This window comes from Ochotona princeps, chromosome 6 (genome assembly GCF_030435755.1).
Source record: "Ochotona princeps isolate mOchPri1 chromosome 6, mOchPri1.hap1, whole genome shotgun sequence".
In the NCBI taxonomy this organism is placed as follows: Eukaryota; Metazoa; Chordata; class Mammalia; order Lagomorpha; family Ochotonidae; genus Ochotona; species Ochotona princeps.
The window spans coordinates 18,557,591-18,572,202 of record NC_080837.1 but is presented as its reverse complement, the minus strand read 5'-3'; positions in this window follow the sequence as shown (position 1 = coordinate 18,572,202).

Genomic DNA, 14,612 nt, shown 5'->3' with positions numbered 1-14,612 from the left:
ATCCTACATCACACACAGCACCAAAGCATTAAGACAAAGACCTGTGTTACCCATGCCATGCATTATTGCAAGTAGAGAGAGGCCCAGTGGAGGGGAACGGGAGTGAAAGAACTGAATGGGGTTTGCCAGGAAGTAGTTTCAATGAAGGACCCTGGAAACTAAGAAAGATCCACAAAGCCAAGAAAATGACACCTACTGAGACAGAAGTGGGCCCAATTGATCTGAGTTCATGAAGAGGGCCTTGAGGAACACAGCTGGAAGGCATGAAGATAATGTTGAGAATGAGCTATCCAGGTTTACAGTTTGGTTGGCTGTCCATGCTGATGTTGGTAATGGAAAGGAAGTGGGGAGTTGAGATATAGATCTGTTCTGGGTAATTAAACCAAGGTTGGCATTCTGGAGAAGTCTTTTATGTAGACAATGAGAGTGGGCATTTGATCAAGTGATTGAGATGCCTGTTGGGACAGCCATGTCCCATGTCACAGACCTGAATGCAAATCCAAGAATGATGAGGGAGTTGGGTTAGAAAGGATATTTAGGGGCCAAGGTAGTCAGTGAGTGAAGGATTGACCCAAAGGCTCAAGAGAGCACCAGGATAGGGCAAGAAGCTGAATGTGTGGATCCAAAGGATCAAAGGCTTTCATAGGATGAGGGGAGCCCAGGAGTATTCCAGGGAGTCATGAGGATAGCACACTGATGCTCTGACCCTGAGGTAGAGGTGTGGGGATAATCAAAGGGCAAAGAGAAGGAAATGTTCTGGGGAGACGTTGAGAGTACAGGGAAGTGTACTGTGTGTAAGAGTGAGAAGGCCAGATAGGGGTAAAGCCAGTGGAGTCGGGGCCCAGGGAAGCTGAGAGGGAACACAAGGAACTGCAGGGACAGAGACTTATAGCAAATGAAGACAGACAATGAGCCAAAGGCAGTAGGCCTGACGCAGTTTGTCCCCTGAATTTCTGGCAGTGAGGTGAGATCTTGGAACTGAAGACTTTGCCCAGAGGTACTCCATAGCCTGATAGCTCAAGCCAGCTCTGGTACCTGGAGCTTCTTCCAACAACCTTGCGTAGTGGATGGTAGCCTTGGACTCAACCACCCCACCATTCCTCCACCACTCAGCCTCAGCCTCACAGGCTGCATGGGTGTGTGGATGGGGACTAGGGAGCATCTCAAATCCCTCCTGGCACTCCCACCCTGTGAGATAGCCAAAGGACCTGCAGCATGAGGCTGCTCCATTTATGCAGTAGGAAACAGACTCTTCTGCTCTACCCCAGGGGCCTGAGCAGAACTACCCAAAGGCAGCCTTGGGGTGGGGTGGGGTGGGGTGGGAGGACCCAGAGGCATCTGAACTCCTGCAGGAGGAGGGCTGTGCAGAAGCCTTTTGCACTTAGAGCTCAGAGCAAATTAGGGAGCCAGAGCTTTTAATATTGCCATTGCTGTTGCTAATGTCAGCTAGGGTTACCAAACATCTGCTATATGTCAAGTAAACAGCGTGGCCTTGCTCAGTTTTTCCTTACACTGTCCTTAACAGGGAAAGAACATTTGAGCCTCACTCTCATAAATGAGAAAGCTGAAGTCCACAGAAGAGAACTCATTAAGTGAGGGGAACTGTATCCCCATGCTGCTGTGACCCAAGTTCAAAAGAGAAAAGTGCTGTAGCTCCAATAAGAGTGTTATCCATTCGAGGACACTCTGGAGGTAGACACAGAGCAGGCATGGATGCTGTCGTACCACACAGGGATAAAGAGGGACATCCATCCCTTTATCTGCCCAGAAGGTGTTCCAGCATTCATGACCACCCTGCTCTAGAATGAGGTGTGTGGCATCTTTGCCTTTGAGAAGTGTGTGGCATCTTTGCCTCAGAGAGTCCTCCCTATAGATGCTAACTCTGTGTGCTATCTGTCCCTCCCCTCTGAGTGGACAGGCAGATGTTGCAGAAACAGTGGTGTACCTTCTTTCCAAGAAGATAGCTGCCATGTTCAAGTGCATTCAAGCCACCTACAGAAAGGCCCACAAGGGAGAAACTGAGGCCACCTACTAGCAGGCAGCTCTGATTTGCCAGGCCTGGAAGCTGACTGAATGTGACAAATTATGACTAGAGCACATACTTCAGAGACAACCAGGATGTATTGAACTGCCACTACAATGCAGCGTGACTTTCCAGAAGTTGTTTAATGTCTCCGAACTCCCATTGTTTCACATGTACCAATGTAAAAAGTCAAGTTCAGCTTGCAGATTGGCTGGGAGGACCAGCACACAGCATTGTACCTAACACATAGTAAGTGCTTAAAGACCGTTCTTATCTAACCGATGGTGATGACGATGGCAGTGGTGTACATGTGCTGTGGCTCCTCCTTATTTGAACCCCTATCTGGGTTCCTGGCCGAAGCAAAGATACTCTCATGGGATGAAAGGTCTTTGGAACTTCCTTGAGTGACCCAGCCTCTCGTAATCAGGAATAATACCTCTAAGAGCCCTCAAAGCCCACACTTCCGGGCCCGGTGGCGTGGCCTAGCAGCTAAAGTCCTTGCTGGTTCTAATCCCAGCGGCCCTGCTTCGCTTCCCATCCAGCTCCCTGCTTGTGTCCTGGGAAGGCAGTTGAGGATGGCCCAAAGCCTTGGGACACTGCACCCATGTGGGAGACCTGGAGCTGGAGGAGGTTTCTGGCTCCTGGCTCAGGATCTGCACAGCACTGGCCGTTGCGCTCACTTGGGGAGTGAATCATCAGATGGAGGATCTTCCTCTCTGTCTCTCCTCCTCTCTGTATATCTGATTTTGTAATAAAAAATAAATAAATAAATAAATCGTTAAAAAATAAATAAACAAAGCCCACCCTTCCAATGAAGAACTTGCTGCTAGTGCCCAGAGATCCGTCCAGAGCAGGATTACAAGACCCCCTACTCCCATTTGCAGTGTTTGGCAAAAGGACCTCCTCTGGGATCTTCATCCAAAGGCCATGCACCCCAACTCTGCTCCTTGCAGTCTGATCCCAGGTCAATCAGACCCTTGGGTCCAGAGCTCTGGCCTGACATGGCCTCATGGCCACCAGAGACTAGTCCTAGATGGAAAGCCACACTCTGTGACACTCCATGCCAACACACACACACAAAAAAAAAAAAACCACAAAAAAGCTCCGTTTTCTCCCACCTTGTCTGGGAGCTCTTAGAAGCTACCCCACAGGGCTTTTCCTTACCTAGGTGTTGCCCAGAACTGAAGGCATTCATGAGAAGTGATCTGCAAACCTCACCCCCAGGCTGCTGTAAGAATCACTGCTTTTAACATGGAACGTTGCCGTGGAGTGAAATGGAACAGTGGCTGTCTTGAGGTGTGGTTAAAAATGTTTTATTAAATCCAAATATTGTTAGAGTTACTTTTGGTGTCCCAGAACATGCCAAATTATGAATAAAACAAGAAAAGCAAAAGGCATGACCCTGTCTTGCCAGTCTGGGCAAGACATGCCTTGCCACACTTCCCCTCCCCGGGGCCTTTGAGTAGCAGCAGCCAGGCCCCTCCCTTGCTCTTCACAGCACACACATTTCTCATGATGGCAGCTGGGTAGCAGTCCAGTGCCTTCCCCAGCCAGGGTGGACCTTGCCTAAAATCCTGGACCCTTCCTCCTTTACCTCTCCCCTGCACCTAATACCCTGCCTGCAGGTGATGGCTCAAGAGCTGACAAAATGTCTGAGGCATGGCCGTCCAGTGACAGCACAAAGCAGCAGCTGTAGGTCCTGCCTACCATGGCCCCACACAGCAAATGCCACACTCAGCAGGGACAGTGGAGGGCCCAGGTGTGTCTCAGGCAAGAGCAAACAACCAAGCAGATTGGGTGGCAGAGAGGAACACACCAGCCCATTCTGGGAAGACGGGAGAGGCAGGACAGAGACTTTCCAGAGGCCAGCAGAGCCCCAGCAAGGCTGTCTGACAGAACACTAGTCTTCCCAGGCTGGGAGTTCAAGCAGCTGGAATGAGGTCTCAAGTTTCATCCCTGCTCAGCTCCTCAGCTTCTGATAGGAACTGCTTCAAGACAAGGCCAGCAGCAGCGCCGCCCCATTAGTGCAGGAAATGTTTGCCAGACAGCGTCACTCTCAGGGAAGAGGGTGCAGGGTCGGGTTGGGGGAGGACAACTGGCCTTCTACTAGTTCCAGGACTCTTTTTTAGCCCCATGGATGTTTTAATCGCTCCTCCCTCCCAGGCAGCTTAAGGAGCTGCAAGCCTTCCAACACTCAGTGTCCCTTTTAAGTTTAGAAATTGACCTAACAGTGTGCTTCCTCCCAGTGTCCTTGCAAGTGGCCCAGGACTCACCACCTGTTTATCCTCCTGTCAACATTGCCAGGCAAGACAAGGAGATAGATTGGTTGGGATAACTGTTAAGAGATCAGTAATGGGATGGTTACAACAGCTAGTGTTGTGCTCAATGTCTTTGAAATAAGTAAGCCTCAGAGCAGCCCTGGAGGGGCCAGGACAGAGTAGGGGGGAGTTGTGGTGGGGGTGAGCACAGCAGCACCACCACTTTAGGACAAGCAAAAAGGTTCACAGGGGTTAACAAACTTCCAAAGCCACCCGACTGGGAAGTGGTGAGACCAGGGTTGGAACACAGGACTTCAAAGCACATTTATGACATTCATAATCCATTTCTGCTACCAAGGGGAGTTCAAAGATTCATAGGAAATATATAATTAAAAGGTACATCTAGGGGCAAATACTTAGAAGTTAAGATGCCAGCAGGGATGGATGTAATCCATATTAGAGTATCTAGATTAGATACCAGGCCCACTCCAGCCAAGCTTCCTACCAACGCAGGCCCTGGGAGATGGCTCAAGTGCTTGCTGTCCTCCCACCAATGTGGACTCCTGGAGTGAGTTTCAGACTCTCAGCTTTAGCCTGGCCTAAACTTGGCTGTTGTAAGTGTTTGGTAAACAAACCAGTGGGTAGAACTCTGTGTGTATGTGTCTGCCTCTCTAAAACATGGTAGATAGATAGATAGATAGATAGATAGATAGATAGATAGATAACAAGAAACTTTGAAATCCATACTTAGCTTTTTTATAATATGTATTTTTCATGAATTTTTTGAAGACCTTCTCATACTTCTGTATTTCACCTACCACATGCTAGAAACACTGGAATGATTAAGACACTACATTCCCTTTCAGGATTTCTGTCTATCCAGGAAAATAAATGTTAACGTATTTTTAAATGCATAATACAGTGTGACATTTGTAACATTAAGAAAATATGTAGAGAAATGGATTGTAGGATGCTGATTAATTCTGCCAATAAGAGAGGAAGAGAGACTAGGTAAGAGCAGTACTCCGAAGGTGGATCTTTATGATTCCACATCTTTTCTATTCTGAATGTGTGGCCTTTACAGGCAGCACACATCCACACTGGCACCTGCTTCATGAATCATCAATCATCTGGCATAAAGACTCAGGCATGTGGGACCCCTTCTCTGAGCTTGCGCTTGAATATCTCTCACCTATCACAAACATCTGATGAACCAATGTCTTAACCTCTGTCCCTCAGGAGGTCAGCATTGGCAGAGCACACCCAGTAACCCTAAATATCCACTCTGACAAGTCATGCCATTCAGACCCCAGGAACACACTCTTATATCTCCTGCCCTATGTCCATGGGACAAAAGGAATCTGTGTCCAAATGCCATGCAGGGATGTGGGTTGTGCTGCCACCTACAACAGAGCTGGATTCATCTCTTCAGCTAGCGGGCAGAATGGGAGCAATGGACACACTTGGTTGAGAGTCAAGACAAAATAATTAATTGATTGTATTCTTCCTCACAGATAGCTTGAATACAACCGATTCGGTCGAAGTGAAATATGCTTTCCTACCACTGCAGAGTATGTCTTTTGCTTCTGTCTGGTTTCTATTTGTGATTCTGGAGGCATTTAAATATTAACATAGCATTCACTGCAGTTAAGCGTGATGGCAGGGATATTTTTGCAGCATTGAACAAATCACAGGGATGGGTGTTTGGTGTGGTGGTTGGGACGCCCACATCCTGAGTTAGGGTGTCTGGGTTCAAGTCCTGGCTGCCATTCAGATCTGCTCCCTGGAAAGCTACAGATAACAGCTCGAATAATTAGGTGTCTGACACACCTACATGGGAGGCCTGGATTGCAGTCTAGGCTACGGGCTTTGACATGGCCTGCACTTAGGTGTCATGAGCATTTTAGGAGTGAATCAACAGATAGGATATCTGACTGTCCCTGTTTCTGTCTCTCTCTGCTTTTAATATAAATGAACAAAAATAAATAAATCCTTTCAAAAATTCGCAATACTTTACTTGGCATATTTGCACAACATACAGGTGATATGATTCTAATTCTTTATTTTGCCCACAAACAGATCTTGAGGGCTAGAACTGTAAATAGTTTCTATTTCATAAAAAATATTCTTCAACACTTAATTACACTTTCAAGATATTAAAAAATAATTTGTGTCTAAGTAATACTGCTTTTAAAGTAGATCTGAATGTATTATAAATTTTGTCTTAAATTCAGTAGGTTGTCTTGCATATCCCAGTCACTTACTACATTGTCATAGGAAAACACTAAATGATGCAATAAACTGAATATTTGCATCCTGATGACATTTCTAGATTTCAGTTTGAATGCTAATGTGATGGTATGTGGAGGTAGGGCCTTTGGGAGGTAATTGGGTCATGAAGGTGGACCCCTCCTGAAAGATGTTGATACCTTTCTGAGAACAGCCAGCCATGTCTGCAACGTAGATGAGGGCCCCACATGAAACTCAACCATGTTGACACCCTGAGCTCAGCCTTCCAGGATTCAGAACCATGAGACAGAAATTCCTGCTGTTTGCTACGTACCCAGTGAGCCTGTGGCACTTTGTTGTAGCAGCCCAAAGTGGCTAAGATGGACAGGTTCACTCCCCACCCCAACTATACTCACTTGTCTTCCTAAGAGCCCTTGCTGGGCTGGCCTGGTGTGGAGCCGCAGCCTAGCACCAGGCTCAGCCTGCAGAAGACTGCCTGGCTGGGCAGGAGGCACCTCAGTGCAAGCTGCTGCTGTGGGTTCTGCTCAGTCCCTAGTTCTGCCTTGCTTTGACCTTGGGCTTTTGACTGTCTCCCCTGGTACCTAACTACTCCCTTGTCTTTCTGCTTTGACTGACAGCTTCAGTCACTCTCCTCATGAGCCAGGTCATGATCACAATCCTTGCTTCCCCTGTAACTTGACATGATTCAGTTTTGAAACATCAGGCCTCTCCTCTCATTTGCCCTGTGAATACAAAGAGAAAGGTCTACATCACTCATTTTGTGTAAATGGTTGTGGAAGTTACCCTAATCCTAGCTTCACCTGGCACCCTTTAGGATAACCTGTATAAATTATTAAATCCACAATAGAAAGAGCTCAGTTCATTTTTACAGCTGGGGAAAGTGAGGCACAAGGGGAGCAAATGACCTGGACAAACTCCCAGCATAGCATCTGCTCTGTGGGTCCTCACCTAGTCAGATGACTGCTTGGCATCCTTGTAGCTTCCCTGTGGTTGATCCTCCCCAGCTCCCCTTCCCCTCCAACTTCCTCACAAACACCCTTGCCACTAAAGGGCAATTTTTGTGAGTTGCAAGGGCCACAAGCTGCACTCTGGGGATGCTGGGGATGCTGGGGATGCAAAAGAAAGTCAAGAGGCTTGCTTTTATCAGCGGCACTCTCTGGTGCTGAGTTGCAGGGCTTCTGCCACCCTGGCCATCTGCATACCTTTCTGGAGACTAAACATTTTCACAGTTCCTTGGGTCCCAGGGTTATTTTCTTCTTGGGGGAAAAAACTCGGGAAATTCCCATGCACATGGTAAGAAAAATAACTTCAGCTGGACTCACCAGAAGACAAAGATTCTCCTGAAACTGAAGAAGGGTAGAGGAGTGGGGGGGGGGGGGGGGGAAGCAAACATTCCCTTTAAGTAAACACAGAAGGTTTCTTCTGGGTTTCTTTCTGTTTTCCCATGCTTAAGAAGGCCTAACTAGCTCAGTAGAGGGAAGCAGGGTCACAAGGACCTGGGTGGTCAGGAGCCTGCAGGAGAAGCCCCCACCCTCGGCATCCCTTCCCTGTCTGGCCAAGGCTGTTAGAAGCTGCACCCCACAAACTCTCAGGTGGAAGGGAGATAGATCTTCTGGTGGAAGCCTCCTTCTGCACAAAGGTGCCCCTCCCCAGAGAGGAAGTCACCAGCTGCCCAGGACCCTGTTTGTTACTGATCTTTAAAATGCCCTTTTTCTTAATGCGTTACGGCCTTGGGCACCAAATTTCTTTTGTTGTAATTTGTTTCCTGCTATTGAAATAATGTCTGTTATTTCACCAATTTCATAATTTAGTGTTTTATCTGAATTTTCCTTTGCTTGGTTGTTTAGATAAAAATCCAGATTTATATCAATGTTTAAAATAGTAGTCTTTCTGAAACAGGCATATGATGCAGTAATTAAGATACCATCTGGGATATGGCAGTTAAGACCCTGTGTGGGACACCCCCATCCCATATCACAGTGGCTAGTTTTTCATTTTGGCTTTGCTCCCAATTCCCACATCCTAATGGTGTGTACTCTGGGAGACAGCAATGATGGCTCAAGTAGTTGAGTGCCTACCACCTATGTGGAAGACCCAGACTGAATTCCAGACTCCTAGCTTGGGTTTGGCCCAGCCCTAGCTAGTATAGACATTTGAGAAGTGAGCTAACAGATAAGGTATGTTTCTCTCTCTCTCTCTCTCCTCTCTCTCTCTCTTTTGCTCACTCTCACCCTGTCTTACAAACAGATTTAAAAGTTACAATGAAAAATACAGGGCCCAGCACAGTAGCCTAGCAGTTAAAGTCCTCGCCTTGCATGGACCGGCATCCCACATGAACGCCAATTCTAATCCCTGTGGCCCCGCTTTCCACCCAGCTCCCTGCTTGTGGCCTGGGAAAGCAGGTGAGGGCAGCTCAAAGCCTTGGGACCCTATACCCTCCTGGGAGACCCGGAAGAGGCTCCAGACTCCTGGCTTCATCCACGCAACTCCAGCTGTTGCAGCCACTTGGGGAATGAATCATCAGACATTAGATCTTCCTTTCTGTCTCTCCACCTGTCTATATATCTGACTTTCCAATTAAAATAAAATAAATATTTTTTAAAACATCAAAAAAAAAGAATTTTAGGGCCCAGTGCGGTGACCTAGCAGCTAAAAGTCTTCACCTCGCATGTGCCAGGATCCCATATGGCGCTGATTCTAATCCCAGCAACCGTGTTTCCCATCCAGCTCCTTGCTTGTGGCCTGGGAAAGCAAGCAGTCGAGGATGGCCCAAGGCCCTGGGATTCTGCACCCATATGGGAGACCTGGAAGAAATTCTAGGCTCCTGACTTCGGATCGGCATAGCTCCTGCTGTTGCGGTCACTTGGGGAGTGAATCATTGGACGGAAGATTTTCCTCTCTGTCTTTCCTCCTCCCTGTATATTTGATTTTGCAATAAAAATAAATAAATCTTTTTTAAAAGGAATTTTAAAATATTAAACAACCATTACCATCTTTCAGAACTTGCTTCAGTTTTTTAAAATTGATTTATTTGAAAGGCAAAATGACAGAGAGATAGACAGACAGAAAGAAACAAAGAGAAAGAGGGGAGAGAGAAATCTTCCATTTCTGGTTCACTTGCCAAGTAGTCCCAATAACCAGGGATGGGTTAGACTGAATCCAGGAACTTGAAACTCTGTATGTATCTCCCACATGGGTGACGAGGGAACAAGCTCCTGAGCCATCTTCCTCTGCATTCCCAAGTGCACAAGCAAGGACCAGAAGCAAAGCATCCAAGATTCAAACCAGCACTTTGATGTGGGATGCTAACATTGCAAGCACTAGCTTAGCCACTACTCCAAGGCACCAGTCCATTCAAATGTATTAAATGAAGTCAGATATACCTTTTATTTGGCAAGAGTTAGATATTGCCCTGCAAGGGCCCAGCAAAAGGGGAGCTTTGGAGCTGGAGTGTCATTGGCTTCACAGTAAATCTTCCCTAGGAGGGGAAGGGGATTTGCCCAGCATTCCAAGGTCCATTTCACCTATGCTTCGAGATGCCCACCTCATGGCCAAGGAACATGGACAAAGAAGGTACACAACATGACAGTGTGACACAAGAAGAGCAAGAAGTTGGAAAGGACAATGACCATGATGAGCCACCCACAAGTGTAACCTGGGGCCGAAACCACCACAGTAGTGGTGTTGAGGTCATGAGTTCAAGCATCAACACAACCACCCCACCCTGGGTTCTGTCCTTGTTGGAATTGAAGGTCTTTCCCATCCTCTGCCCTTCCCCAAAGCCTCAAACCCCGACCCTGTTGATCCCTTCTCCTGCAAGACAATCAGGTCTTCCTCCCAGCTGCACTTATACCTTCTAAAAAAAGCCTTGCATACATTGCTCCTTTCTGGACTTTCTCACACCTGTTCGTTGTTAGCTCGTCTACTGCATTCCTCAGGGCAGGATGTGCCAAACTCACAAGGAGAAAGGCTGAGATGGCCTACCCTTCCAGCTTAGCTCAAGAGGAAGCTGTACCTCACCATTGTTCTGTGCTCAGCAACAATGAGCACAGAACTCTCGTTTCTTAATAGCTTAGCCCCTGGAGTGATCACCGCCCCGAAATAGTCCATATTCCCAATTCCAAAATAATCCAGTCTACTAATCTATGATGTTTGATTGATGAGTTTAAGCCATTTACATTCAGGGTTAATATAAATGGGTGGCAATTTGGTTTTGTCGTTTTATCCATGGGTTATTCATTGATTTAATCTTTTGTTATTTTACTGTGATGTTCCTCACATTTGCCTTTGGTTTTGGTAGGTGCTATTCCTCTTCTCTGTCAAGAGAACATCTTTAAGTATCCTTTGTAGAATAGGTTTGGAAGAGGCTTATTCTTTTTTTTTTTTTTAATTTATTTTATTGTATTGTTGTTGACAATCTTTACATAGTTAATTACGGTTAAAAAAAAAAAGGTTCGGGGGTATAGGGAAGTGGGTAATAGTATTATGTCCATATTGTTTCCATCATGTATCTGAGGTAAGGGGTTATTGAGGGAGAAGCCCCACCCGTTTTCCCGCCCACCCCAAGTCCCGGATGTGGGGCATGCTCTGAGATATTTGCTCAAGTGGTTTTAATAGTTCTCCAGTTATGAATCGCTGCCAGTTTCGCTCAGTGAAGTCGTCCACTGATTAATATGATCCATCATAAAGTCTCCATTTGCCCCATATTTCACTGCCAACATATAGCTGAGATGAATGATTGTCCTGTTCTGTCTTCTGTCTTTTCTTGGTTAGAGTTCTGAGTCCAGCAGTTCGATTGGGGAGATCTCCAAAGAAACTTTGAGGTATTCCCAGACCAGATTCTTGTGAAGAGGCTTATTGTAATTTTTCTTCATTTTATTTCATTTTCAAAGACAAAGGAAAGCTTTGCTGGGTGTATTATCCTGGACTGGCAATTTTTTTCTTTTAGAATCTGGAATATATGTCATTCCTTTCTCTTCTTGCCTGTAGAGTTTCCTGTGAGAGTTCTCCTGTGAGTTTAATTGGCATTCCTTTATATGTCAATTGATTTTTCTCACGTGCACATTTAAGGATCTTTTCCTTATGTTCCATTGAAGAAAGCTTGATAATCATGTGTTGTGGTGAAGATTGCTTTTGGTCAAGCCTGTTGGGAGTTCTGTCCCCCTCCTGGATGTTGTTCCCCAATTCTTTCTTTTGATTAGGGAAATTTTCTGTTATTCTTTCATTAAACACATTTTTAAACCCAGCTTCTCTTTCTGCACCTTCTGTGACTCCCATAACTCTTATATTGGGTCTTTTAATAGTGTCTTTCAATTTTTGAATACTTTTATTGGCTTGACCCAGCTCTGCTTCCAGCTTTTTGATTGTTTCCCCACTATGACAAGAAATATCTTACAATTCAAGACTCTTTTTTCTACCTCCTTCATTCTGTTATTGAGACTTTCCATTGCATTTTAATTTGCTCTATTGCATCCTTTATTCCCAATAATTCAGCTTGATTTTGTTTCAGTGTTGCTATTTCCTGTGTGACATACTGCTTAAATTGCTTGAACTCCTGTATGTGCTTCTCATTGTTGATAAGAAGCTTTATAACGAGTTTTCTGAATTCTGTATCTGCCATCTTCCTCAGTTAACTCGGGTTGACAAAGGCTTTTGCTCCTTTTCAGAGGGAGTCTTCAGTAATACTCGTTGTGCCTCTGTCTCTTCTTTTGCTCTTGATCATTGTACTTCTGCTTAGCAGATTATTCTTAGGACAAGTTTCTAAGCGTGTCACCCACAGGTCTACAATCCAGTTTTACTTATTATGGCTGGTACATGGTTCTTTGTTTGCAGTTGCTTGTGCCATCCCTGCCAACCCTCCTGCGAGTTTCAGGTCTGGGTTCTTAGGTTAGACTTCCACCATGATCTCTGTTACTCTCATTACTTTCCACCTCCTGTGATCCCATGCTGGGGCTGCACCATTGTCTGTACAACATTTCTCCCACTTCCAGTTTGAGCAGTTCCCAGGATTATGGAGACACTAGGTATCCTAAATAGCTAGGTTGTTATTGTTGCTGATCTTGCCAGAACCTGTTGGCCATTAGGTCTGAGGGTCACATGGACCTATTTTGACCCATATGATGCCAAAGTTGGTATTATTTTCGATGTGGGGCCAGTGGAATACACTGAACTCAGTGAGTTCGCTCCTAGCTCAGTGTTGTCCCTCTAGTCTCAAAGCCTTTGACACACTGTACAAAATAACACCTTGATATGCCACTCGTGGAGTTCTTAATCTGCTGGCCATTAGGTCGGAGAACTACCCAGATCTATTTTGGGTGGAACTTATAGGATGCCACATCATTGCAATTCACTAGGTATGATATGAGTTCACTCGTAGCTTAATGCATGCACAGTTCTATCCCATAGCCTTTTCCTACACAAAATGGCACCCCACTCGGCTCTAGTGGGGAGACCGGGCTCTGAAATCCACCCTGTTTCCACACCACCTGTTTGGGATCTGCTGCTCTCTGTCTCTGCTCCTGGTCAAATCAAACAAACCAGTATGACAGGCAGTTCTTTGGGTTCACCTCCTGAGCTCCCAGTGAACTCCCGTTCCCACCTTGTTGCTGGTGGAGTTCCGGCCACCTGTGGAGTTCATATCACTGTTTGCTGAATGCCATTGAGGTAGGTGGTCAGTGCAACAGCACACCGTTGTCTCCACTGCTTTCCTGTGTCCATCAGTCTCCAGGTGCCCCTGTAATATTGGTCTGTCCTCTCCTATTTCCTGGAATGTGCCCTCTCTACTTCACCCTGAGTAATGTTTCTCTGTCTGTTTAGACGTGTCCTTATCCTATTCCACCATATTGTTTCTTCCTCCTCTTTTTTTTTCAAGGTTCATTTATTTATTTTGAGAAAATTACAGAGAGACAAGGAGAGAGAGAAAGAGAGAGAGAGAGAGAGAGAGGTTAGTCCACTCTCCAAATGGCTGAAATATCCAGCTCTGTTCCAGGAGCTTTTTCCTGGTCTCCCACATGGGATACAAAGGCCCAAGCATTTGGATCAGCTTCTGCTGCTTTCCAAGGCACTTTAGCAGGGAGCTGAATTAAAAATAGAGCAGCTGGAACTCGAACCAGCATCCATATGTGATGCCAGCCTTTACTGTACTCACTATGCCACAACTGCGGTCCCAATCTCTTCTTCTGTAAACAAAGAAACTCAAGCTTGCCAAAGGGATGCTGTCCCCCTATAATCTTTGGTTCTGGAGATCTGAAACTAACAGGAGACCAGAGGAGGACTGTGCCCAGCTGATACTCCTGGCTGGCTTGCTCCTTTTCCTCCTTATTTCACAACATACACATCTTACCCTAACTTAGTACAGCATCTGACTCTGCAATGGACTATAAAAGTTTTATTGTACCTTCTTTTAGAAAGTTGCTGGATCTCCCCAGCATTTGTAAATAATGTTGTGCTGCAACACCTATCTCTACCTCATCTCTAACCACACCTACCAGTGAAACTGCAGAAATTTTGACAGGGGAATTATTTAATGCAAATATATATTTAGGACTGGTGTGGTGGCATATCAGGTTAATCCTCCACGTACAAATGCCAAAATCCTATTATGAGCACCAGTTTGTGTCCTGGCTGCTCCAGTTCCAATCTAGCTCTCTACTTATGGCCTGGGAAAGCAATAGAGGATGGCCCAAGACATTGGGTCCCTGCACCTAGATGGGAGACCCAGAAGAAACTCCTGGCTCCTAGCTTCTAGCTTCTGGCTTCAGATCAGTTCAACTTTGGCTATTGTAGCCATTTGGGAAATGAACCAGTGGATGGAAGACCTTTCTGTCTCTGTTTCTCTCTCTATAAAAACACGCCTTTCAAATGAAAAGAAATAAATCTTCAAAAAAAATAAATTTAAAATTCTATTTACTTATTTAAAAGGCAGAATGAGAGAAAGAAATTGGATAGATAGATAGATAGATAATCTTCTATGCACTGGTTCACTCCTCAAATGGCCACAACAGCCAGGGCTGAGCCAAGCCAAAGCCAGGAGGCAGGAACTCCACTTGGGTCTCCCACACGTGGATGGTAGAGGCCCAAGG